At 46.2% G+C, this 23633-nt stretch overlaps 1 protein-coding gene and 1 non-coding gene across 6 annotated transcripts in view; one reads left to right on the forward strand and one right to left on the reverse strand.

Moving 5' to 3' along the window:
- Positions 1-1533: 1533 nt before the first annotated feature.
- On the reverse strand, positions 1534-1671 carry LOC128582881 (small nucleolar RNA SNORA2/SNORA34 family). Its single transcript, XR_008379303.1, has one exon. It is a non-coding gene; the product is annotated as a small nucleolar RNA SNORA2/SNORA34 family (small nucleolar RNA).
- A 2707-nt stretch (positions 1672-4378) lies between these two features.
- Positions 4379-23633, forward strand: part of GATAD2A (GATA zinc finger domain containing 2A) — a 130999-nt gene continuing 111744 nt past the window's right edge. For 3 of the 5 annotated variants that reach the window (XM_053585322.1, XM_053585309.1, XM_053585325.1), the window contains exon 1: positions 4379-4692. The gene's annotated coding sequence lies outside the window, so the exon portion shown is untranslated. The remainder of the gene's footprint in view (positions 4693-23633) is intronic. The other 2 variants (XM_053585313.1, XM_053585320.1) reach the window with 1 other exon arrangement.

Consider the following 23633-nt stretch of genomic DNA (forward strand, 5'->3'; position numbering starts at 1 on the left):
ATTGCACAAGGTAGTCCTGAAATAACCTCCCTTCATTTGTAAGCTTTCACTGACAAAGTTATTTTGGTGGTGGTTTGACCCTGATCAGAGCCCCCACTTGCCCTCTGCTCTCAGGTGTGGGGACTTTATTGGACCTGTATCCAGAATACCTGTATTTTGGGAGATACTTCCCACAGTTTGGCTAAGAGAAAGATAAGGCTCAGGAAGTATTAGTTTTTTTTTTTTTTTTTTTTGCAGTTTTTGGCCAGGGCTGGGTTTGAACCCACCACCTCAGGCATATGCGGCCGGCGCCTTACTCCTTTGAGCCACAGGTGCCACCCATAGTTTTTTGTTTTTTTTTTTTTGAGACAGAGTCTTATTGTGCTGCCCTCCGCGGAGTGTTGTGGTGTCACAGCTCACAACAACCTCAAACTCTTGGGCTTAAGCGATTCTTTTGCCTCAGCCTTCTAAGTAGCTGGGACTATCGGTGCCTGCCACAATCCCTGGTTATTTTTTTTTGCAGTTGTCACTGTTGTTTAGCTGGCCTGGGCCAAGTTTGAACCTGCTAGCCTTGGTGCATATGGCCAGCGCTGTAACCACTGTGCTATAGGCCTTTTTAAAATTTTTATTTTTTTGAGACAGGGTCTCATTCTGTCACCTTGGCTAGAGTGCACAGCATTATCATAGCTCACTGCAACCTCAAACTTCTGGGCTCAAGTGATCTTGCTTCAGCATCTCAAGTACCTGGGACTACTATGTGAGCTGCCATTTTTTTTTTTTTTTTTGCAATTTTTGGCCAGGGTTGGGTTTGAACCCACCACCCTCGGAATATGGGACCGGCACCCCCCCACTGAGCCACAGGCACTGCTTGTATTCTGATTTCTTATAGGGTGAGGAAAATAACTGGCCTCTTTAGGGGGTGGCGGGCATGGGTTTGATCCCCAGCTGTTCCACTTACCAATGTTCAAGTCTTTATTGCTCACCTTGACTACCTGACACACTTGCAGAATGCAGTAAGAGCTATGAAGAGGTACAAAATGCTCTGGAAACACATTGTCTTTGTTTGCAATGGCTTCCTCCCCTAGCTAAGGACTCTCGTCAACCTTGCCACTGACCAGGCTGAGTTCACTCAGGGAGTCAGGCCCTATAGGACTTCCTGCTAACCTCCCATCACTGTGAATCTGAATTTATTCTTTACTTTTCTTCCAGAAACATCAGTCCACTTGTAACAACAATCATCCTTTCCATCCGGGTAAGCTGCTTCATGGTTTACAACACTTTCACATCCATTATCTCATTTACTCACTTCCTCCTCTACATTCTTACTACATTTTCTTTCTTTTTTTTTTTTTTACTGTAGAATTATCTTTTTATTTTGGTAAAAACCCACAGTCATTTTGGGGAGCTGTAATTAAGATTTAACAGCATTATAATTCTAACAAATAACTTAAATATCCTTGTGAGATAAATATAGTAATATTTTATGGGTATTTTGGAACCCGACAGTATTAAGACTACAAATCACACTAGCCTACATCTATCACCAATGACTCATACTGTTTCTTTCTAATGAATTGACCATTACATTTGCAAAGTTCTGAAATGGCCAACAGACCATAGAAAGATAATTCTTTAGGCTCCTCCTCTTACTACATTTTCTTGGTATCTCTTTAGTATAACATTCTGCCCCATATAACAGGTCTGTTTCCCTTTATTGCATTCATCTAGGCTCACAGGTTCCAGCCTATAATTTAGGTTTCTCAGCACCTTACATCCTTCTGTGCACAAAGTGGGGGCAATAAAAGTTTGCCATGTCAGGCATACTGGTGCGCACTTTCCCACTTAGCAGACTGAGACAGGAGGATTGTTTGAGCTCAAGAGTTCGAGTCCAGGGCTGCACCCGTAGCTCAGTGGGTAGGGCGCCGTACACTGAGGCTGAAGAGTTCAAACTTGGCTCGGGTCAGCTAAAACAATGACAACTGCAACAACAACAACAAAAAAATAGGCGGGTGTTGTGGCGGGTGTCTGTAGTCCTAGCTACTTGGGAGGCTGAGGCAAGAGAATTGCTTAAGTTTGAAGTTGCTGTGACGCCGTGACATTCTACCCCCTCCCAGGGCAACAGCTTGAGACTGTGTCTCAAACAAACAAACAAAAAAAAACCCCAAACAGAGTGGCGCCTGTGGCTCAAGGAGTAGGGTGCCGGTCCCATATGCCCGAGGTGGCGGGTTCAAACCCAGCCCCAGCCAAAAATCACAAAAAAAAAAAAAAAAAAAAACCCAAACAAACAAACAAAAAAAATTTTGTCAGCCGGGGTGGCTTACGCCTGTAATCCTAGCACTCTGGGAGGTTGAGGCAGGTGGATCACCTAAGCTCAAGGGTTTGACACCAGGCTGTGCAAGAGCGAGACCCTATCTCTACTAAAAATAGGAAAAATAGCCGGGCATTGTGGTGGGCACCTGTAGTCCCAGCTACTCAGGAGGTTGAGCCAAGAGGACTGTTGAGCCAAAGAGTTTGAGGCTGCTCTGAGCTATGATGCCACCGTACTTTACCCAGGGTGACTAAGTTAGACTCTGTCTCAAAAAAAAGAAAAAAAAAGTTTTGTTACATCAGCTCCTCAGTATCATGTGCCTTCTTCACCACTCTGATTTAATGTATGTTTGGTTGCTTACTAAAGGCAAAGCTGTAGGAGCAGCACCTGTGGCTCAAGGGAGTAGGGCGCTGGCCCCATATGCCAGAGGGTTCAAACCCAGCCCTGGCCAAAAGAAAACCAAACAAAAAACAGCAAAAAAAAAAAAAATAAAGGCAAAGCTGTATCCTTCAGGGGCAGGGAATCTGGCACAGAGGTCAGAACTAAAGGGGTTGGGGGATAGCAGGAAAGGCCTTGACCTTTGGTAGGCCATAGTTCATGCTTCAGCAGAGGTGCAAACGCTATTTTTTTTTGCAGAGTTTAGGGTGACTGATACATCTGAGGGGGTGTGGGAACCAGGAATTCTTCCTGGAAGGATGAAAATGAAACTCTGGGGGCAAAATTTGCAGATTTGCCCCTTGGGAAAGAGTGGATAAAGGCACAGAAAAATTCTCCTCAGTAAAAGAGGAAAGGGAAGGCAAAATGGGTAGCTTCTCAAAAAGGAGGTGTAACTCACCACAGTGTCTTAGGGGAGAGGAATCAGATGGTTGACATTTCAGAAAAAGGGAGACCCTTCCTCTAACACTCAGATGCTGCTTAGAAAAGTGCAAAGCACAACTCATTTGCATTTCTTTAGTAAAGGAGTGTAGGAACTCCTGCCATCCTTTTCTGGAGAGAGGTGGGGTGCTTGAAGTCTCAAATTTCTCCTGGAGTGAGGAGACATGCAAGGTGGAAATTTCCCAAATTATCTTCAGAAATGAAGGTGGAAGTCACCGTCATGTAGCCTACTCAGACAAGAGAGGGACAGGGGCAGTGGCCCCTAATAGTGCTCAGAAAAGAGGCGGGGGTGCTCCCAGTGGCCCTGGATTACAGGATTCTCTTCAGGAAGTGGGCAGGGGCTCTGAACCCCCATGTTTTCTTAGGAAAAAAGAGCTGGGATACCAAATCTGCAAAATCATCCTTATCCTGGCAATTCTCAGAAAAGCGAGCAAAGCAAGAAGTCCCAAAATTCTTCCAGAAAAGAGGCCAGATTCCTGAAGATTCTCCTCAGAACGAAGGCCAGGAAAAGGAATCTCGAAAAGTCTTCTCAGAATCCGTGTCGGGATAAGAATCTTCCAGATTCTCCTCAGAAGAGGTTTGAAGTCACAAATCTAGACAGTAAAAAGCGTAGGGGCCAAGGAGATCATCCGAAACAAAGCCAGGCCACAACTTGTCCACTCTCCTCAGAGGCGCCACCCGCCTCCTGGCGTAACCGCCCGAAGTCCGTCGGGCCCAGGCGGCTACCGGTGCATTGTGGGTGGGGCGCCCCTGCTGAGCACTGCGGGGAACCCCCTGCCCAGCCAGTTGCGGGCCACCGAGCGGCCCAGGCGAACCGCCCTCTAGGGTCTCTGCGAGCCGGACACAAATTGACGCGTCCCTCTAGGCCCTGCCCCTCACAGCGTTCCCTCCCCAAAGTCTAAGTCCCGCCTCCAGAGGACCCTGACTAGCCCTGTGGCCCGCTCCCCTCTTCCATTGGTAGGATACCTGTCAGTTACCAAGTCCTTCCCCATCGGACCCGCCCCAGCTCCCGGCGCGATCCCGAGAACCAGCCGGCCCGCACGCTCATTGGCTGGTGGGCACTGCCCGTCACGAGGCTGGCTACACCCTCTGTGGGGTGCGGATCTTGAAAGCCCCAGCCGGACCTCATTGGCCTGCAGCGCCGCCACTCGGCTAGACGCGCCTCAACCCGGAAGTGTGCAAGGCGAAATCTGCCTAGCAACCGGGGAAGCCGGGCTGTGAAGCGGGCAATTTCAGTGTGAGACGGAGAGGCTAGACCCAGCGGCAGCTCCGAGCGCGGCGCGGCGGCTCCTCCCGCCCGGGGTCAGCGCCCCGGCGCGCGCACGCGCACCCCTGCCGCCCGAGCGCGCCCCGCGCCGCCAGCGCAGTCGGTCGGTCGGTCGTCCGTCGTCCTGTCGCCCCTGCCGCCGCTGCTGCGGACGCCACCTGAGAGAGCCGCCGCTACGGGACGCGACTAGACCTGACCGGACTGCGCCACCCGAGACCCTCCCGGGACCCAGCCACCGCCAGGGGGGTGCCGAGCAACTTCGGTGAGTGAGGGGCCGGAGCCACTGGCGGGTCTTCGGCTTCCGGTGCCCCAGGCTTTTCTGGGGCTTCCGCTTCTCCCGGGCACCACCTTCACTGAGTGGACTTTCTTCTTGGAGGGACCCCCGGCTCTGAGGGGGACTTCTGCCTCTGAGGGGAGCACTCTTCGCTGGGGATCCCCACGTCTTGGGGAGCCCTTCTCTGGGGATCCTCTTGTTTTCGAGGTTGCTCGCTTCTCTGAGGGGACCCTCCATTTTTCTGAGGCACTCACCTCTTTGAGGGACCTTCGCCTTTCTGGGAACCCCTGTCTTGAGAACCCCTGCCTTCGAGGGGAGTCCCCTTCTCCGAAGGATCCATGCCTCTCTAAGAAGAGCCCATGTTCTCTGGGGGCCTCCACCTCTCTGAGGACCCCCGCCTTTCTAAGGGGAGCCCAGATTCTTTGGGCCTTCCACCTTTGTGAGGACCCCTGCCTGTTTGAGGGGAACCCTCATTTCTGTGAGTCTGAGGGGACCCTTTCTCTCTGAGGGACATTCCCCCCCGCCCCCACCTTTCAGGAACCTCCTACCTCCCTGGGAATCCTCTGTTTTCCTGAGGGGGTCTCACTTCTCTCAGAAGACACGCCTGCTTCTCTGAGGGGACCTCCACCTTTCTGAAGAAACCACCCAGCCTCTTTAGGGGAGCCTCCATGTTCTCTGAGGAGACACCCTTCTCAGAGCCATTTTCCCACTTTTTTTTTTTTTTTTTTGGCCCAGGCAGGGTTTGAACCCACCACCTCCAGTATATAGGGCCGTACCCTACTCCTTGAGCCACAGGCGCCACCCTATTCCACTTTTTTGACATGTCCCCTTTCACCCCTGCTTTTCTGAGGTGCTCCCTTTGCTTATCTGTCTCCGCTTCTTTATATTCTCCTTTTCTAACAAGTGTCTTCCAACTAATCTGAAGTGTTCTTGCTTTTGTCAGAATCTTTTTTGGAGGAATTCCCCATTTGAGGACTCCTTTCTTTTTACTTTCCTCTCTCTTTTTTTTTGCAGTTTTTGGTCGGTGCTGGGTTTGAACCCACCACCTCTGGCATATGGGACTGGTGCCCTACTTCTTTGAGCCACGGGTGCCGCCTATTTTTTTTTTTTTTTACTTTTGGAGGAGCTTTATTTATTTAATTTTTTTATTATTAAATCATAGCTGTGTACATTAATGCGATTATAGGGCACCATACACTGGTTTTATAGACCATTTGACATATTTTCATCACACTGGTTAACATAGCCTTCTTGGCATTTTCTTAGTTATTGTGTTAAGACATTTATATTCTACATTTACTAAGTTTTTTTATTTTTTTATTTTTTTTACTTTCCTGAAGGTTCCCTCGCTACTCTGAGTTGCCCATCACACTGGATCCTTAGTTGTCTAAGGTATACTACTACTTTTACAAAATGTTTCTATTTCTTTGGGTCCCCTTCCAATATGCAGATGCCACAACTTTTTTTGAGGTGTCCCTGACTTTTCTGGGAGTTCTTCCTTTAATTTGAAATGTCCTTATGGGATCCTCATATATCTGAAGTGTGCCTCTGCTTTCCAAGGTATCCCTTATCTTTTTTTTTTTTTTTTTTGGCCAGGGCTGGGTTTGAACCCACCACCTCTGGCATATGGGGCCGGCTCCCTACCCCTTTGAGCCACAGGAGCCACCCGGTATCCCTTATCTTAATGGGAGACACTGTGGATCTCTTCACATCTTTTATTTTATTTTATTATTATTATTTTGAGACGGAGTCTTTGTTGTCCTTGGTAGAGTGCTGGGGCGTCACAGCTCACAGCAACCTCAAACTCTTGGACTCAAGCGATTCTCTTGCCTCAGCCTCCCAAGCATCTGGGACTATAGGCCCCCACCACAACACTCGGCTATTTTTAGAGTCGAGGTCTTGCTCTGGCTCAGGCTGGTCTTGAACCTGTGAGCTCAGGCAATCCACCTGCCTCAGCCTCCCAGATTACAGGCATGAGTCACCTTCTAGTGGAGAAACTTCCTTCATTTATTCTTAGAGCCCCCATTGTCAAGGTTCCCCTATTTCTGTTTGTGGCATCTACTTCCCTCCATTGTGGAGGGAGAGACCTGAAAAGTGCCCTGCCCATCTCTTTAGTCTTAAGATTATTATTTTGAGGGCGGCGCCTGTGGCTCAGTGAGTAGGGCACTGGCCCCATATGCTGAGGGTGGCGGGTTCAAACCCAGCCCCGGCCAAACTGCCACAAAAAAATAGCCAGGCGTTGTGGCGGGCGCCTGTAGTCCCAGCTGCTGGGGAGGCTGAGGCAAGAGAATTGCGTAAGCCCAAGAGTAGAGGTTGCTGTGAGCTGTGTGACGCCACAGCACTCTACCCGAGGGCGGTATAGTGAGACTCTGTCTCTACAAAAAAAAAAAAAAAATTATTATTTTGAAACAGTCTTACTGTGTTGCTCTTGGTAGAGTGCCATGGTGTCACAGCTCACAGCAACCTCAAACTCTTGGGCTTAAGGGATTATCTTGCCTCAGCCCCCAAGTAGCTGGGACTACAGGAGCCCACCACAACGCCCGGCTATTTTTTTGTTCTTTTTTTTTTTTTTTTTGCAGTTTCTGGCCTTGGCTGGGTTTGAACCCGCCACCTCCAGCATATGAGGCTGGCGCCCTACCCCTTTGAGCCACAGGCACTGCTCCTGGCTATTTTTTCTTTGTTGCAGTTGTTTAGCTGGCCTGGTCCGGGTTTGAACCCACCACCCTCCATCCTCGGTGTATGTGGCTGGTGCCGTAACCACTGTGCTACGGGAGCCAAGCCTCTTCAGTCTTATTTCTTGCCGAACAGGAATCTTCTCTGGACTTTCAGCTTCTAGGGGCCTGGAGGATTTTATGGCTGGGAATTTGGGGATTAGAGAGGCAAAAACACTATTTTCTCATGTCTTTCTAAGACTCATTAGATTTGGGGGAGCAGGAACTACCGTGAGATGACTACCTTGGTTACTCCATTTTCCAGCTGGGGCCATCACAGACCACGTGGAGGCCAGTGGTACAGGACAGAAACATTGTCTCCCCATTATCACACTATCAAGCTGTGGGAGTGACCCACTTCCTGTCCCATCCCATAGTTCTCCCTCCCTCTAATAGTACAGTGTAACTTAACTTTCCCTCCCTCCTCTCTGACCCTGAAAAAGGAGAAGAAAACGTTCCTTCATCTTCTTACCCCATTTTCTCTCCTTAGACTTCTTAGATTTACCCCTTGATTAATAGAGGATCCGCAGTTTGTGGGACGCTCTGGTTTGAAAGGCAAGGCAAGAAGCAGGAAATGGGTCATCTTAGATCCAGAAAGGGTGGAAAGGAGGCAAGAGACAGAGGATTTGCCTACATTTCTGTAAGTTTAAGTGACTTTAGTCTGGCCCCAAAAGAAGTTTTTACATGGCTTTTACAAATCCCGTGTGTACTTTTTTTAATGGCCCACCCTGGATTCCAGGTTCAATCCAGTAGCTAATTTTATCTGCTTTGCCAAACGCAGAGCTCTCTGGAGCCCAAGTAGATGAATGCTGGCATTGAGAGATGGTCCAAAGGACAGGAATGAACTCAGTTTGAAACCTGAGTAACTTGTAACTGCTTCCACTGAGTAACTTGTCCACATGCTTAAGTTAAAATGTGGAGAGAACATGCCTAGAGTTCTGAAATATAGGGTGAACTGTATGGTTTAGCATTTCAACAAGTTCTTCCCTCTGACTTCACTAGAACTACAGTTCATTTTACAGTTTGACTTAGGGCTGTCTCTCTCCTGTTCGTTTCCATCTGGGTCTTGCTTAATTTGAGTCCTTTGTGAAGACTCCTGCTGAGGCTATAATTTGAGTTCTAAATCTGTCGATGGACCGTGTGGACACAAGTTTCAACTCGAGCTATTTTCTTCTGTGGAGAAGCGCTTGGAGCATTTCCTGGGCCCTTTGCTCCTGAGCTAGTCAAGTCCAGGCAGGAGGCTGCTGCAGACTTGGTTGCTCTTCTACTGCCTCTTCCTGGTCACTTGTACTCACTGCCCAAGGAAAAGGGGAAAGATGGTGAGGAGGTTGAGGCTTAGAGTGTCCTGAGATAAGGTTAGAGAAGTGCCTGAACACACTTTAAATAAAACCCATAGCACCAGCAGGTGGGGTGTTAAAAAGAGAATAGACAACTTGGAATTCAGAAGGGCCCAGTTCACATTCTAATTCTGCCTTTCCTAGTTGTGTGGCCTTGGACAAATTATGCCATAAAATTGACTAAGAGAGGAAACAAGGATGTGAATGTGTGTGAAGGTAAACTTACTTATGGAGGGTGCTTTTTAGCTGGATAAATGAGTGAATCTGAGATAATGAACTGGAGGCAGCCAGCACAGCTCCTGGCACTTGGTTGGTGTGTAGTAAAGCTTGGTTGTTGTGCTCATGAGATTAGGGTCCTGGCCTAGACTTCCAGACCAGGAAGTGCTTGACATTCTGTCAAGGCTAAATATGCCTGAAGAGAAAGAAACTTGGTATGTCTCTTGGAAAACTGACTGTCCCCTTGCATCTTTTAGCAAGAGTTTTTCTGTGTTCTGATACCAGATGTAAGATGGATTTGCTGTGTGGTGGGGTATTTGTATTTCCCTTGTCCTTGGCATCTCCTCCTGTGAAATAATGGGGGTAATTTGTGAGTTAAGGGCAAGTAGGGAGATGTATTACTTCAATTAGACCATAGGCAACATAGAAGATTATTATGAACTTGAAGAATTGTGGGAAGAAAAAGTAAGTGAACTGTAAACCTAAAAGATCATGTCCACATTTTTTTTTTTTTTATTGTTGGGGATTGATTGAGGGTACAAGAAGCCAGGTTATACTGATTGCATTTGTTAAGTAAAGTCCCTCCATGTCCACATTTTTGAGAATGCTTGAGTGAGTGATACCAGCAGTTACCTGGTGAGTGATCTGTTCTTTAGAATCTTGAAAGAAGAACAGTTCTTTCATGGTAATGGATCAGATTTGGGGACAGAAAGACTGGGAAAGTGATGTACAAAGGCATTTGATGCCACGCAGTAACAGTACTTTGAGAAGGCCAGTGTGCGGCTTAGTGCCCATGAGGAGATCACAGTTTACCTCAAGTTTCCAGGATCCAGGGTCTAGAGAGATGTAGAGAGGCTAACACAGCTTGGGGGCAGGATGGGGAGAGGAAAGGTGGAGGGGGGCAAGGCAGGACTTTTTTTTTTTTTTGAGGGGATTATTTCTTAGCAATTAGTGAAAACCATCATGGCTGATGAATTAGGCCCAGCTTTCTTCACTTGCTAGTGTGGGGACAGATGGTACTCTGCCCTTCATGGCTAAAACCCAGGGGGAAATAATGGATGAGAATCTGAGCTGGGCCCTAGTGGGCTGCTCCTAAGTTTGAAGAAAAGGTCTCCCTCTTAAAATATGGTTCCCCCCTCGGGCGGCGCCTGTGGCTCAGTCGGTAAGGCGCTGGCCCCATATACCGAGGGTGGCGGGTTCAAACCCAGCCCCGGCCGAACTGCAACCAAAAAATAGCCGGGCGTTGTGGCGGGCGCCTGTAGTCCCAGCTACTCGGGAGGCTGAGGCAAGAGAATCGCTTCAGCCCAGGAGTTGGAGGTTACTGTGAGCTGTGTGATGCCACGGCACTCTACCGAGGGCCATAAAGTGAGACTCTGCCTCTACAAAAAAAAAAAAAAAAAAAAAAAATATATATATATAGTTCCCCCCTCAACAAAGTTACTTCCCTTTTTTTTTTTTTTGAGATAGAGTCTTTCTATGTCACCCTCAGTAGAGTGCTGTGGCATCACAGCTCAAACTCGGGCTTAAGTGTTCTCTTACCTCAGCCTCTGAAGTAGCTGGGACCACAGGTGTCCACCACAATGCCTGACTATTTTCTTGTTGCAGTTGTTATTATTTTTTAGCTGGCATGCGGGTCTTGAACCTGCCAGTCTCAGTGAATGTGGCTGGTACCATAACCACTGTACTACAGGTGCCGAGCCATTGCTTTGGTATTGAACCAAAGAGATAATCACCAATCTTAAATTTTCTTGTTTTTTTTAAGGACAGTTATTCCATTATATGAGAAAGGAGCAAAGTTTGTTATTTTTAAAATATGAAAAATAAGGTAAACAACTTTAAAGAGATTGGTCTTTACTTTGAAATTATGCTCTCTTGTATGCCACAGACTTCACTCTGGTGGATGGTGGCGCCACCACCAAGTCTCTTTATCTAACAGGAAGTTTTTTAAACTTTTTTTTTTTTAATTGAAGGATCCTTATAGCAATAAAAAACCTTGGATAGTCAGAAATGATATTGATCTAGGTACATTTATTAGTTGTAATGTAACATGGTTATCTGTTGGTGGGCAGCTCTAAAAGGCATGTGGGTCCTAACCCTGCCCAGCTTCTAGCTCTGGATGATAAACTGTTGATTTATATAACTGAAATAGCTAGGGAAGTCAGGGTTTCCTTCCTGTTGAAGACAGCACTGGGGGCTTTATATCCCTGTGGGATCTTGATGATAAGAAATAAGCTGACCTCTTTTGGAATTGGGAAATAGCTACTATATTTGAGTGGCTCCATCCTAAGGAATGAATGGTGGTATTTTAAATTTCTAGTGTTAAGTTTGGCTTTATCTTCTCTGTAGTGTGACTGCTTTTGTTTATACTGGTATGTTGTTTGAATACCAATTAAGATATGGTGCTTGTGTTTTTTGTAATGCTACCCATTGGATTAAAACTTAGAAAGTCTTTTTTTTTCTTGAGACAGAGTCTCTCTATGTTGCCCTTGGTAGAGTGTCATGGCATCACAGCAACTTCGAACTCTTAAGGCTTAAGCAGTTCTCTTGCCTCAACCTCCCAAGTAGCTGGGACTACAGGCACCCGCCACAATGCCCAGCTATTTTTTATTTTTATTTTTTTTTGGCGGCAGTTATCATTGTTGTTTAGCAGGCCCGGGCCAGGCTTGAACCTGCTAACCTCGGGGTAAGTGGCCGGCACCCTGTTCACTGAGTTACAGGCACCAAGTGAAAACTTAGAAAGTCTTAAATCTTCTGACTCTTATAACTTCTGATGTCAGCAACTATGTCAGAAACAACTGTTTGTGTGCCTATGAAGTGTGTACTGAGAATCTAGCAGTGAGCAGGATTGATGCAGTTGGCTGTCAGGTAGCTTATGTCCCAATTGTGAGCAAGTAAACAAATAAATGAAAGAATATTGTGGGCTCGGTGCCTGTGGCTCAAGCGGCTAAGGTGCCAGCCACATACACCTGAGCTGGCAGGTTCGAATCCAGCCTGACCCGCCGAACAACAGTGACGGCTGCAACCAAAAAATAGCTGGGCGTTGTGGCGGGCGCCTGTAGTCCCAGCTACTTGGGAGGTAGAGGCAGGAGAATCACTTGAGCCTGGGAGTTGGAGGTTGCTGTGAGCTGTGATGTGATGGCACTCTACCCAGGGCGACAGCTTGAGGCTCTGTCTCAAATATTGTGGTCATCCTTTGAGGATATCCCCAGATGTTGTAGCTATCCTCATTGGGAGCTTGGGTGGAGTTTCTGGGAGGTTTAGAAATGAAACCTCAGTACTTCTCTGATTTCCTCACTGGGCTTCTGTAAAATGTGGCAGAAATTACGGCATTTTCCCAGTTGATTGCTGCCTGTTGGCAATAGTTGATCCATGATGACTTGTGGCCCTGATCTTGGAGAAATAATAGAGTCTGGGATGGTCACTGTGAGAAGTATTTTCACTTTTGCTTTTTTTTTTTTTTTTTTTAATACCCACAGGTATGGGGTATTCTTTTTTTTTTTTTTTTTTTTGTAGAGACAGAGTCTCACTTTATGGCCCTCGGTAGAGTGCCGTGGCCTCACACAGCTCACAGCAACCTCCAACTCCTGGGCTTAAGCGATTCTCTTGCCTCAGCCTCCCAAGTAGCTGGGACTACAGGCGCCCGCCACAACACCCGGCTATTTTTTGGTTGCAGTTTGGCCGGGGCCGGGTTTGAACCCGCCACCCTCGGTATATGGGGCTGGCGCCTTACCGACTGAGCCACAGGCGCCGCCCCACTTTTGCTTTTTTTGAATCAGTAGTGGTGTGTGTTTTTGGAATCCTATGACATTTCTTCATGAAAGTGCATATTAAAAAAGAAATAAACATCTATAAAAGCCTTTTCTGTCAAGCAGGGGCTGTTTGGCTATTGTTGATGGCAGAAGAAAAGTGAGATTTTCTTTTTTTTTTGAGACAGAGCCTCAAGCTATGGCCCTGGATAGAGTGCCGTGTTGACACAGCTCACAGCAACCTCCAACTCCTGGGCTTAAGCGATTCTCTTGCCTCAGCCTCCCAAGTATGTGTGACTACAGGCACCTGCCACCACGCCTGGCTATTTTTTTGTTGCAGGTCAGCTAGGGTCGGATTTGAACCCACCACCCTTGGTTTTTGGGGCCAATGCCCTAAACTGAGCCACATGTGCTGCCAAGGCCGGAAGTCTTAAATTGATCTTAGTCCACATAGTTCTATTATTGGACAGGTGCTTTTCTTACGTAACAGTATTTGTGAGGGGCAGAGCCCCTCCACATAGAGCAGGGCTGGGCAATGCTTTGAGAGAAGAGGGAAGGTGTTACAAGGAGAGTTTCTGGTAGTTTGCCTTTTTTTTTTTTTTTTTCTCTGTGATTTTTGGCCGGGGCTAGGTTTGAACCTGCCACCTCCGGCATATGGGACCGGCGCCCTACTCCTTGAGCCACAGGCGCCGCCCGTTTGCCTTTTTTTTTTTTTTTTCCCCTTGTACCCAAGTTCTGACTCCAGAGGTGGAGAGGCAGGCCTAGACCGGAAGTGGGTGTGGACAAGTAATGCAACTGTGCATGTGACTAGCCTCCCACCTCTGGGCTCTGCTGCCCTTGGGAAGTGGATGCTTGCTCCCTCCTGACTTCCTGTTCTCTCTCCCTACAGGCTGAATTCTTGGGCCCCAATTTGAGCTAGAAAACACATTTAAGTTTCTCCTTTTTCCATATGTGGTGTTATTAGATCTGGGAGCCGTCAGTGGTCTTGCAGTCTAGGGAGCAGCTCAGGGGGTTCAGCTAATGTACCTACAAATTCAGGGTGGTCAAATGGATGGTTTCCTGTTGTGTTACCACAGTGTCCCCCTCAGGAGTCTGTCTACACTAAGGACTGTCCTGGAAGTGTGTATAGAAGTTAAAGAAGCAGGGGCAGCACCTGTGGCTCAAGGAGTAGGGCGCCGGTCCCATATGCCGGAGGTGGCGGGTTCAAACCCAGCCCTGGCCAAAAACCACACACAAAAGAAGGAAATTAAAGAAGCAGAGAGTAGCTAGGTCCTTCATTAAGAGTGTGCACTTAAAGAATCGTGTGTAGTTATTTATGTCTTAGTGCCTTTTAAAAGTACTGTGGGAGGCCCTGTGTGCAGTAGAAACTTTAGAGCCAGAAAACCTCGGGTTTGAACCAGATTCTAACACTTACTGACATGTGATCTCGGAAAATAGCCTAACTTGAGGTGGTCTAATCATTCTGAGCCTCAGTTTCCTTGTGGACTGAGGATGGTAAACATCTCAAGCAACCAGATTGTTGTAGGTACCTAGGAAAGGTAGTTGTTACAGAATCTTATTTAGGCTGACTGTAGGTTGACATCCAAGTTTGTACAACTATGTGTAGGAGTTAATACTGCTCAAGAGCAAATGACCCCATATTGGGCCACAGGCTGGGCATGTACAAGGGCTGGTGATCTGAAGTTCTAGGATTGTTTTTTTCTCCTGGTAAGATTCCTCACCTTAGTGTCCTGAAGCATGATGTTGTAACCAGGGAAAAGGCTCCAACCTAGACTCTCTGTGGCTGCAGTATGTGTTAGCAAAGCCCCACCTTCAAGGGTGATAGAAACATTCCTTTAATCTGCTAAAGGTAAGGCACTTGGCTGGGCACAGGAGTTTATAGGCTGCCAGGAAAAGATAGGTACACGAACCAGTAAGTGCAGCAAACTGCTACAGTTGGATGGGGAAAGGAGGAAGTGATTTGGAAAGCTCATAAGGAAGGGGTGATAGGGAAGAACTACTTATTAAGGTTTATCAGACGACTAGGCTTTCTAGGGAGAAGAATAGCATGGGGATGGGGGGGGGACCTGGAAATGAAAAAGAGCCAGGTGAGTTCCCTTGACCTGAGGAAGTTTTGGTGTTCTAAAAGTTAGAGTTTGAACCGAGCAGCTTGGCAAGAAAAGCTGAAAGTTGCCTTCGAAAGTAGAAAGTCTTATAAAACATGTCATAGTAGGATCCAAGATTAAGCTCAAATTAAAATAATATTTAAATTGTTCAATGAACATTTTCTTTTCTTTCTTTCTTTTTTTTTTTTGTGAGACAGAGTCTTATGTTGCCCTCGGTAGAGGGCCATCATGTCACAGCTCACAACAACCTCCAACTCTTGGACTTAAGTGATTCTCTTGCCTCAGCCTCCTGAGTAGTGGGGACTATAGGTGCCCACCACAATGCCCAGCTATTTTTTGGTTGTAGTTGTCATTGTTGTTTAACAGGTCTGGGGTGGGCTTGAACCCGCCACTTTCGGTGTATGTGGCTGGCGCCTTACTCACTGAGCTACAGGTGCTGAGCCTTAATGAACATTTTCAATAAGAAACCAGTGATGGCTCAGCACCTGCGGCTCAAGCGGCTAAAGTGCCAGTCACATACACCTGAGTTGGCGGGTTCGAATCCAGCCTGGGGCCTGCCAAACAACAATGACAGCTGCAACCAAAAAATAGCCGGGCTTTGTGGCGGGCGCCTGTAGTCCCAGCTACTTGGTAGGCAGAGGCAGGAGACTCGCTTGAGCCCAGGAGTTGGAGGTTGCTGTGAGCTGTGATGCCACGACACTTTAGCCAGGGTGACAGCTTGAGGCTCTGTCTCAAAAAAAAAAAAAAAAGAAAAACCAGTGACGGCTAGTGAAATTAGGCCATGTAGACTGTCATTGTAATGGTATTCTGTCTATGAGGAGCAGGCATCCTCAAACTTTTTAAACAGGGGGCCAATTCTCTGTCCCTCAGACCGTTGGAGGGCCGGACTATAGTTTAAAAAAAAAAGATCTATGAACAAATTCCTATGCACACTGCACATATTTTATTTTGAAGTAAAAAACAAAACGGGAACAAGTACAATTCACACTGCTTCAGGTGGCCCGCAGGCCGCAGTTTGAGGACTCCTGATGTAGAGTTTAACCTCTTAAGAAGCTTTAAGGGAACAGACTTGGGGGCTGCTTCTATATATTTTTCCTTTAAGAATTGTTATCATTTGAGTTGGTCTAAAATTCTTAATATATCTGAATAATTTCTAAACTTTCATTTTATTTTCAACTTTTAGTCTTCATATTTAACCCCTCAAAGTGTCTCTATTGAAGGCTGACTTTTGACCTAAACTTGAAATAAATATCTTAGGCTCAGCACTGGTGCTCAGTGGTTAGGGTGCCAGCCACGTACACCAGGGCAGGTGGGTTGGAACTTGGCCCAGGCCTGTCAAACAACAATGACAACTACAACGAAAAAATAGCTGGGCTTTGTGGCGGGCACCTGTAGTCCCAGCTACCTGGGAGGCTGAGGCAAAAGAATCGCTTAAGTCCAAGAGTTTGAGGTTGCTGTGAGTTGTGATGACACAACACTCTACTGAGGAAGACATAGTGAGACTCTGTCTCAAAAAAAAAAAAAGACATATCTTAAGCTTCCCAAACCAGGAGTTGGTAAGATATTGTATATATAGGCCTGGTTTGGTGGCTCATGCCTATAATCCTAGCACTCTGAGAGGCTGAGGCAGGTGGCTTGCTTGAGCTCAGGAGTTCGAGACTCGTCTGAGCAAGAGTGAGACCCCCACCCCCAATAAAGAAAAAGTAAGACCTTGTCTATACTGAAAATAGAAAAAATAGCTGGGTGCAGTGGCACACACCTGTAATCCCAGCTACTTGGGAGGCTGAGGCAAGATTGCTCAGGCCCAAGAGTTTGAGGTTGCTATGATAATGCTATGGTGTTCTACCCAAGTCAACAGAGTGAGACTGTGTCTCCCCCCCCAAAAAAAGATATGTATATATAGACCTCATTACATGGGCAAGAAGGTGTGATTGTTACAAAGATGTGAAGAAGAAAACAAACTAGACCCTCCATCTGTACTTTAAAAAATTTTTATTTTGTTTTCTTTAAACTTTGTTTATTTAGAGACAGTCTCACTTTATTCCCCCGGTAGAGTGCTGTGGCGTCACACAGCTCACAGCAACTTCCAACTCCTGGGCTTAGGCGATTCTCCTGCCTCAGCCTCCTGAGTAGCTGGGACTACAGGCGGTTGCCACAACGCCTGGCTATTTTTTTGTTGCAATTTGGCTGGGGCCAGGTTCGAACCTGCCATCCTTGGTATATGGGGCTGGTGCCCTACCCACTAAGCCACAGGTGACGCTCCTTCTTCTTTTTTTTTTTTTTGTAGAGACAGAATCTTACGTCGTCACCCTGGGTAGAGTGCTGTAATGTCACAGCTCACAGCAAGCGCCAGCTCTTGGGCTTAGGCAATTCTCTTGCTTCACCCTCCTGAGTAGCTGGGACTACAGGCGTCCGCCACAACGCCCAGCTATTTTTTTGTTGTAGTTTGGCCAGGGCCGGGTTTGAACCTGCCTCCCTTGGTATATGGGGCCAGCGCCTTACTCACTGAGCCACAGGTGCTGCCCCTCACTTTGTCACCCTTGGTAGTGTGCAATGGCATCACAGCTCACAGCAACCTCAAACTCTTGGGCTTAAGTGATTCTTTTGCCTCAGCCTCCCAAGTAGCTGGGACTACAGGTGCTGGCCACAATGCCTGGCTGTTTTTTATTTTTATATTTTATTTATTCATTTATTTATTTGTTTTTTTGAGACAGAGTTTTACTTTGTTGCCCTCAGTAGAGTGCCATGGTGTCATAACTCACAGAAGCCTCCAACTCTTGGGCTCAAGTGATTCTCTTGCCTCAGCCTCCCAAGTAGCTGGGACTATAGATGCTGACCACAATGCCCTGCTATTTTTAGAGATGGGGTCTTGCTCTTGCTCAGGCTGGTCTGGAACATGTGAGCTCAGGAAATCTACCCCCCTCAGTTTCCCAGAATGCTATGATTACAGGTGTGAGCCACCGAACATGGCCAACCTGTACTTTTTTTTAATATAGAAAAATCTATCATTTCACCATAAATGGGGTAAGTTAGGGGATATACATTTTATTAGGAAAACATTTGGGAGGAATGTCTAAGTTGGAAGATCTGCCATTTAACAACTGGATTAGTGGGGTGTGAACTGCATCCCAAGTTTTTATTTTTATTATTTTATTGATTTTTTGAGACAGAGTCTTCACCTGTCTCCCTGGGTAGTGGTGTGGCATCACAGCTCACAGCAAACTCAAACTCATGGGCTTAAGCGATTCTCCTGCCTCCGCCTCTCAAGTAGCTGGGATATAGGCGCCTGCCACAACACCCCGCTATTTTTTTGTTGTCAGCCCTCATTGTTGTTTGGTGGGCCCAGGCTGGATTCGAACCCACCAACTCAGGTGTATGTGGCTGGTGCCTTAGCTGCTTGAGCCACAGACACCGAGCCAGATTTTTTTCTTTTAATTATGTATATGTTTGTGTGTGTGTTTGTACAGTTTTTTTTTTTTTTTTTTTTGAGACAGAGTCTCACTTTCTTGCCCCCAGTAGAGTGCTGTGGCATCATAGATTACAGCGACCTCAAACTCTTTGGCTCAAGCGATTGTCTTCCCTCAGCTTCCCAAGTAGCTGGGACTACAGGCACCTGCCACAATGCCTAGCAGTTTTTTTAGAGATGGAGGTCTCTTGCTCAGGCTGGTCTTGAACTCGTGAGCTCTAGTGATCCACCCGCCTCGGCCTCTTAGAGTGCTGGGATTACAGACATGAGCTGCTCCAGGCCTAATTCTTTAATTCATAGAAAACTGTAGTTCACTTAACTAACTTTTCAAGATTTAAAATTGATCTAAATTAGGTGGGAAATGTTTTGTAAACCATATGTAGACACAAAAGAGATACTCCTTGCCAAATAGGGACACATGGCAGATGAAGACAGAGTGGGAGATATACTTCCGGTTCACAGCAATACTTCAGAGCAATTTGTGTTTAACCCTTTAGGGAAGCATTTGTTCTCAGAACCTTGTAATAGCAGGACATTGTGAGGGCCACACAGAGACTTGGTCTGGACAGAACATGCCACATTGCAGCTGGAGCCTGAAGTCCATGTTGCATAAACACTAAGTGTAAGGAATTGTGGTTAGAGATGACATTCAAAATAAAACAAACCCACATTGACAAAGTAGAGCTTCTCTAGAGAGCTGTGTTTCAGGGAGCTTTTCAGCATAAATGACATGGATGGGGACAGTGGATTCTGATCTGCCTCTTGCTGACTCCTGATTTAGTGCGAGAATGTCTTGATTTAAAAAATGATACTTTGAGGGCGGCGCCTGTGGCTCAGTGAGCAGGGCGCCAGCCCCATATGCGGAGGGTGGCGGGTTCAAACCCAGCCCCGGCCAAACTGCAACAAAAAAATAGCCGGGCGTTGTGGAGGGCGCCTGTAGTCCCAGCTACTTGGGAGGCTGAGGCAGGAGAATTGCCTAAGCCCAGGAGTTGGAGGTTGCTGTGAGCTGTGTGATGCCAAGGCACTCTACCCAGGGCAATAAAGTGAAACTCTGTCTCTACAAAAAAAAAGTAAATAAATAAAAAAAAATAAAAAATGATACTTTGTAGCAGCAGTAATGCTTTGGAAGTATTATATTTTTCATAAAGCACTACTGTAAGAGTCCCTTCAGCTATTTTTTTGATCCCTGAGAAAAGTATCAAAACTATCCATTTACTAAGGAAATAAAATTCATGTTTTATTTAGTTTTTATCAAAACTATCCATTTACTAAGGAAATAAAATTATTCAAGGAAATAAAATTAATCTTTTCTTTTTCTTTCCCAGCCAATTGCATTGTAATCTTACCATGTCAACTTGAATTGGGGTGAAATAAGAAACTTTAAAACAATTCTCCTTTAGGGATTGTTATATTGTCCCTAAACTCAATGAAAACAGTTTTAGAACATGTGAAACTTAGTAAATGTAGAATATAAATGTCTTAACACAATAACTAAGAAAATGCCAGGAAGGCTATGTTAACCAGTGTGATGAAAATGTGTCAAATGGTCTATAAAACCAGTGTATGGTGCCCCATGATTGCATTAATGTACACAGCTATGATTTAATAATAATAATAAAAAAAGAAAACAGTTTTAGACTTTAGAGTACTAAAAATGGGCTGAATGCAGTGGCTCACACCTGTAATCCTAGCACTCTTTTTTTTTGTAGAGACAGAGTCTCACTTTATGGCCTCTGTAGAGTGCCGTGCCCTCATACAGCTCACAGCAACCTCCAAGTCCTGGGCTTAAGTGATTCTCTTGCCTCAGCCTCCCAAGCAGCTGGGACTACAGGCGCCCGCCACAACGCCCGGCTGTTTTTTGGTTGCAGTTTGGCCGGGGCTGGGTTTGAACCCGCCACCCTCGGTATATGGGGCCGGTGCCTTACCGACTGAGCCACAGGCGCCGCCCAATCCTAGCACTCTTGAGAGATGAAGGTGGGAAGATCTCTTAAGCTTAGAAGTTTGAGACCAGCCCTGAGCAAGAGCAGGACTCTACTAAAAATAGAAAAATTAGCCAGGTTTTGTGCTAGGTGGCTGTAGTCCCAGCTACTAGGGAGGCTGAAGCAGGAGGATCACATGAGTTTGAGGTTCCTGTGAGATAAGCTGATGCCACGGTACTCTAACCTAGGCAACAAAGTGAGAGTGTGTCTCAAAAAAAAAAAAAAGTGCTAAAATGCAAAGTATGGAAAACTGTCAGGGCTGTTTTTTCTTTTTTTTTTTTTTGGCCGGGGCTGGGTTTGAACCCGCCATCTCCGGCATATGGGACCGGCGCCCCACCCGCTGAGCCACAGGCGCCGCCAGGGCTGTTTTTTCTTAAGGGGAATTAAAAACAAAACTTGGTGTACTTTTGAACAAACAACCTGTTTATTCTTCCTTTTTTTTTTTTTTAAGAGACAGAGTCTCACTTTATCACCCTTGATAGAGTGCTGTGGAATCACAGCTCACAGCAACCTCCAGCTCTTGGGCTTAGGTGATTCTCTTGCCTCAGCCTCCTGAGTAGCTGGGACTAAAGGCACCTGCCACAATGCCTGGCTATTTTTTTTGTTGCAGTTTGGCCGGTGCTGGGTTTGAACCTGCCACCCTCGGTATGTGGGTCTGGCGCCCTACTTACCAAGCCACAGGCTCCGCCCCTGTTTATTCTTTCTTAGTCAGCTTTTCAGAAAACAAGTGGGAGCCTAGTATCTCTGTGGTAATTTCAAAATTGGTTAAAGTCTACATAACTAGATCTGGTTTGCTTAGGAATATAAATGAGTAGTTGACTTGGTTCTGTGTTTTGAGAGGGAAGAGCATCTAGAATATTTAAAGTATAATGAACCCATCTTTTTTCAGCCTTTTCTTTCCCAAAGCCCCTATGTGCCAGGTATTTTGGTGTAGTTGGCTCTGCCCTTTGTTTTGGATGCCAGGGACACTCACTCTAACTTAAGATCTGGCACAAATGTCACCTCCACAATGATTTCCTAGACTTCTTTCCATGGAGGGGAGCAGTCATTTGTGATTCCTTTCTCTGTGATTCCTCAGTTTTTATCATGAATACATTTCCTGCATTGTACTCATTCTGTGTCTTTCTGTGCCACCAGCTTGTCAATTTCTGGAGTATGTGCCTGCAGGCTCCTTGGAATGAGTGAGTGTTCTCTGAGATAGTCTTGTCAATCAATGTTTATCACATAAGCCATCTAAATTTCTGTTCAGTAGAAACTTTAAAGAAATTTTCTGATTGAAAAAAAAAACAAACTACAGTGCTTTGAACATTCAGTAGTAATGCTACTGTTTTTCAAACACTTTTTTTTTTTTTTGAGACAGAGCCTGACTTTGTCACCCTTGGTAAAGTGCCATGGTGTCTCAGCTCACAGGAACCTCAAACTCCTGGGCTCAAGTGATTCTCTTGCCTCACCCTCCCGAGTAGCTGGAATTACAGGCATGGCCACAACATCTGGGTTTTTTTTTTTTTTTTTTTTCGAGACAGAGTCTCAACTTTATTGCCCTCGGTAGAGTGCTTTGGACATCACAGCTCACAGCAACCTCCAACTCCTGGGCTTAGGCGATTCTCTTTTCTCAGCCTCCCGCTGAGTAGCTGGAATTATAGGTGCCCCCCACAACACTGCGCTATTTTTTGTTGCAGTTTGGTTGGGGCGGGTTCGAACCTGCCATCCTCGGTATATGGGGCCGGCACCCTATCTATACTGAACCACAGGCGCAACCCTTTTTGTTGTTGTTGTTGTTGTTGCAGTTTCTGGCTGGGGCCGGGTTTGAACCTGCCACCTCCAGTATATGGGGCCGTGCCTTACTCCTTGAGCCACAGGTGCTGCCCACACCTGGCTATTTTTAGAGATGAGATCTCCCTCTGGCTCAGGCTGGTCATAAACCTGTGAGCTCAGGTAATCCACCCGCCTCTGCCTCCCAGAGGGCTAGGAATACAGGCGTGAACCACCACAGCTGGCCTCAACCACTTTCATACTACTGTGGAGCTTTGGCCAATTTCTGTCATAAAAGCAGACATGAACACAGAATTTTTAATTTTTTTTTTTTGCTTAAACAAATTTATTTGCTCATAGTTTGGAATGATAAAAGTTCAAGATCAAGGTGTCAGTAGGTTCAGTTTTTTCTGATATCCCCCTTGGCTTCCAGATAAACCACCTTCTCCCTGTGTCTTCACGTGGTCACTTCTCAGTTTGTGTATGAACACTGAATTGGAGCCAAATTTCTTTTCTTCTGTCCCAAACAGGCTCAGATGGTGTTTAGAAGTTTATCTACAGGTGGCTCACGCCTGTAATCCTAGCACTCTGGGAGGCTGAGCGGGTAGATACCCTGAGCAAGAACGAGACCTCGTCTCTAAAAATAGCTAGGGGTGAGCACCTATCCCAGCTACTTGGAGGCTGAGGCAAGAGAATCGCTTGAGCCCAGGAATTTGAGGTTGCTGTGAGCTATGATGCCACAGCTCTCTACCGAGAATGACAAAGTGAGACTGTGTCTCAAAAAAAAAAGTTTATCTAATAATACATTTGATAGATAATTAGGCTATTTTTGTAGTGGGTAAGGTGGAAGGCCTGGCAGGGATTTGGTCTATGAAAGAAAGTTTAAAATGAATTTGGAATGAAATTTTGTTTAACCAAGTAAAAGAAGTGTTTTTAAAGTATAGTATTAATTTTTTTCCCTTTTATTTTTTGTTGGGATTGCTCATCTGTCTGATAAAGTACAATATTAACAACTGGTATCCCTCTGTGTTAATTGACTGTCTTGTTCTCATAGCAAATAGAAAACTTTGAGAAAAACATGGTTCTAGTTCTAGTTGTCTCTTAGAGTTTCTTCAGCTTTAGAATGACATCTGAAGGTGATTGCATCATATTTCATAATCGCCCAGCTGAACTATTTTAGTCCCAACGATTTAGGCACTGAGGCAGCAAGGTCTTTATCACAGGCAGCCTAAGCTTTTACCCGACCTGAGCATTGGAGACCCTGAAGAACAGGTGTGGATTCACTGTCATTTTATCTGTCTACACACCTGAACTTTTTTTTTTTTTTTTTTTTTAGTTTTTGGCCGGGGCTGGGTTTGAACCTGCCACCTCGGGCACATGGGACCTCCGGCACATGGGACTGGTGCCCTACTCCTTTGAGCCACAGGCGCCGTCCTGCATACCTGAACTTTTCTTCCTATCACAGAAATATGTCCTGCAGGCCTCAGCAAAAAGTGAGACCCCCATCTCTACTAAAAATGGAAATACTGAGGCAAGAGGATCGCTTGAGCCTGAGTTGGAGGTTGCTATGAGCTATGACGCTATGGCACTCTACTCAGGACAGCACTCTATCCAGGG

This window comes from Nycticebus coucang, chromosome 3 (genome assembly GCF_027406575.1).
Source record: "Nycticebus coucang isolate mNycCou1 chromosome 3, mNycCou1.pri, whole genome shotgun sequence".
Lineage (NCBI taxonomy): Eukaryota > Metazoa > Chordata > Mammalia > Primates > Lorisidae > Nycticebus > Nycticebus coucang.